Raw genomic sequence first — 3,880 nt, 5'->3', positions numbered from 1 at the left:
TGGACGCGGCTGCCTTTTTAGTTGAGCATATTTTTGGAGGTCTTACTCACTCACACTCATTCATGCCTAAAGGATATTTATCTTCACCAGTCCACATGCTGACATGTATTTGGAAGATTAAGTAAATTAGCGGAAACCCACACAAACACAAGGACGTATTGTGTACAGTCCAATAAAAATATGTTTTATGGACTGATAAGGCTCATTCATAGTTTAGCACTAATACCGGCAGTGACGCCAACGTTTGTGTTCAGCTCTGTTTGTATTTCAGTCAGAATGTATATTTCTTTATTTTGCTTATGATCACCTGATGTAAAGTCATGTGACATCTCTCCGAGGTGAGTTGATTCACTCTCAGTAAGTAAAGCTATTCCCACAGTCTTACACTGACCCTGCGTGCAGTATACTCTACAGTAATTCTCATGTGGCTTTTTATAACTTTTCTCTCAGCTTGGTAAGACACACGTCCTGTCCTCCCAAATAACTCCTTATTTGACACACTTTGACTCCCCACATGTAAAACGGGAGCAGCTGCGACTCCTCACAATCTCACAAGTCCCCCATTTTTCCTTGTTACTACTTAGTATTTCCAATTGTGTAATAAACATCTGTAAAAGACATATAAAGAGGAAATGGCTTTTGACTGTTAAAAGGAAATTAAGAAAAAAAAGTCATAAAATGGCTAAATGCAGAAATTAAATTCATTAATAATAAGACATTTTTTATATAGTTATAACTATAAGTGGAGCACTATTTTAGCAAAAATGGCACATTATTCCATTAGAGACTAGTATCATAACAGACTGAATGCCGTTTGTTTCTGCAAATGATTGGTTAGTTGACTTGCACCTGATTCTTTGCAAGAGTCATGATGACTAACGACATACCATACCAGACATACCACAGTAAAGCATTAAGTCTGGAAATAATCACGGAATTTGGCTTGCTGTTGCTTCAGTGCATGTCTAAAAGTATGAGTGGTGCCTTTATAACCACACAACAGGAACCCGACCAGGTTGTATGTAAGAAATGATCCATAAAGTCCTGAACCAAAACATTCTCAAATCTTGGTGTGTTTAGGGCTGTAATGTCAAAAGGACTCCAGTATGCAGTTATGTTTAGGTTCGTTTGTTTTCCACCTTTTAACTCAATTGATATGAATCTAATTTAAACAAACATGATTAAAAATATAATGAAATAACCTGAAGAATAATAATAAAAAATAAAAAAAAAATTTAAAAAAAGCCATTATCCCTGTATTGATGTCATAGTTTAGTGAATGCATTCCACCAAATACTGGTGTGGTTTATCGTATCAAGTGGCACGTACGAGGGTGCTTGAAAGTTTGTGAACCTTTTAGAATTTTATTTATTTATTTACATTTCTGCATAAATATGACCTAAAACAACATCAGACTTTCTGAAGTCTTAAAAATAGATAAAGAGAACCCAATTAAGCAAATGAGACAAACATATTATACTTGGTGATTTATTCATTGAGGATAATGATCCAATATTACATATCTGAGTGGCAAAAGTAAGTGAACCTTAGCGTTCAGTATCTGGTGTGACCCCCTTGTGCAGTAATAACTGTAACTAAACGTTCGGGGTAGGTGTTGATCAGTCCTGCTTGGAGGCATTTTAACCCGTTCCTCAGTACAGAACAGCTTCAACTCTGGGATGTTGGTGGGTTTCCTCACATGAACTGCTTGCTTCAGGTCCTTACACAACATTTCTATTGGATTAAGGTCAGGAATTTGACTCGGCCATTCCAAAACATTAACTTTATTCTTCTTTAACCATTCTTTGGTAGAACGACTTGTGTGTTTAGACATAATGCTTCTCATTTAATCAGAAAGTTCTATTTTGGTCTCATCCATCCACAAAACGTTTTCACATTAGCCTTCTGGCTTGTCCACATGATATTTGAACTGCAGACGGGCAGCAGTGTTCTTTTTGGAGAGCAGTGGCGTTCTCTTTCTCAACCCTGCCATGCACACCACTGTTGTTCAGTATTCTCCTGATGGTGGACTGAAAGTCTTTGACTTTTGATTGGTGGAGTCCAAACTATTTAGAGAGGGGTTTTTTTCCAGCATGATGAACATCAACAACCCTTTTTCTGAGGACCTCAGAAATCTCCTTCGTTCGTGCCATGATACACGTCCACAAACATGTGTTGTGAAGATCAGACTCTGATAGATTGCTGTTCTTTAAATAAAACAGGGCGCTCACTCACACCTGATCGTCATCCAATTGATTGAAATCACCTGACTCTAATTTCACCTTCAAATTAAACCGTTAATCCTAGAGGCTCACATATTTTTGCACTCACAAATATGTAATATTGGATCATTTTCCTCAAAAAAGAAATGACCAAGTATAATATTTTTGCCTGCATCTTTCGATCGATGTAAGTGTGGTTGATCATAATTTTTATTTATTTATTTATTCATTTTTAGGCCATTATTAGTATTTTATCATCAATGTGAAATTTTACTTGGAGCCAGTGCACTGTTATTAATATAGAAGTGATAAGACCATATTTTATGGTTCTTGGATGAACTCCGGCTGCCACATAGTTCGACTGGAGCTTGTTTATGCACTACTGGAACTGCAAAGTACAACAAAAATGTGATTACATGCTGCATAAAATAGATATGCGTAGGAGAGGTTACAACACTTCAATCAATACCTTGTTTATAGTCTCCATTGTTCTGATGCATCCACATGTTTACAATCCCCAGAGTGCTTACATTTTCTTTGTCAATGGAGATGTATTATATAAAACACATGCATTTATGGACATCATGTTCAGTTTATTTGTTACACCAGGAGAATAGGGGAGCAAAATGTGGAGCAGGGTTGAAATGTAAGATGAAACCAGAGAACAAAACATGTGGAAGTGATCATGTATTTCGTCAGCTGTAACTTCTCGTAGGCTTTGCCCCCAACGGCTCTATTGTGAGTCACAAGCCAAGCAGAGCTGCAAAACCTACAGGCGATGTCTAACTTAACTTTACGGCCTTGTGAAACACAGTCGTGCCCTTTTTTACATTTAAAAGTAGTATGTAAAGTGTAAAGTAGTATGTAATGTGTGCTTGTTTTGCCTATAAGTCTGTCGTGTGATGCAAATGCATGATTACATACAGCCTTAAACTGAAAAAAACTTGCTGAAAATGATCCTACTAAAAAATATAAATAAATAAAAAAAATGTTTTTTTTTAAATGCAGAAATGTCTGGTTGTGTTCGAGCGAAGGGTGGGTTGTCATAGCAACCTGGCTGCAGCAAGGATTTTTTTTGGCCAACACATTGCTGGGGGTCAAAGTGAAGTGTCGGTTTATGTAAGTGAAAAACAAACTATGAACTAACAGAGATCAACAGAGACCTCTAATGGTTGTAATACATATTTTGGAGCTAAATATAACTGAGATTTTGTACATAAAATAAAAAGTGTTATTTAAACAATGTATAATATGATATAATATAATAAATAATATAATACAATAATTATAGGCATACAGTGTCTGCCACTAATATTGGCAGCCTTGGTAAATATGAGCAAGGAAGGCCCTTATGTACTTAAAAAAAAAAATTAAAAAGCAAAAAATGACTCACGCTATGAACACTATATAAAATAGGAAATATCGTGTGTATTAGTATAGTCTAGATATATTATGTAATATGTGCTGCCACAAAATAATTTAGCTGACAAAATAAACATTAATTTTTAAATTATTAATTTTCTTTCTTTTTTTAAAAAATTCGTTTTACTCGTCAGGTCAGAGACTTTTATTTTGACGTTGACTTTTATTTTATTTCCTTTTGCGCCATGGTTCTGTTATCCGGAAGCCTTTCAACCAGTTCCGTGCTAAAGCAAATA

The sequence above is a fragment of the Ictalurus punctatus genome, chromosome 24, assembly GCF_001660625.3.
Source record: "Ictalurus punctatus breed USDA103 chromosome 24, Coco_2.0, whole genome shotgun sequence".
NCBI lineage: Eukaryota > Metazoa > Chordata > Actinopteri > Siluriformes > Ictaluridae > Ictalurus > Ictalurus punctatus.
This window is presented reverse-complemented; position numbering follows the sequence as displayed.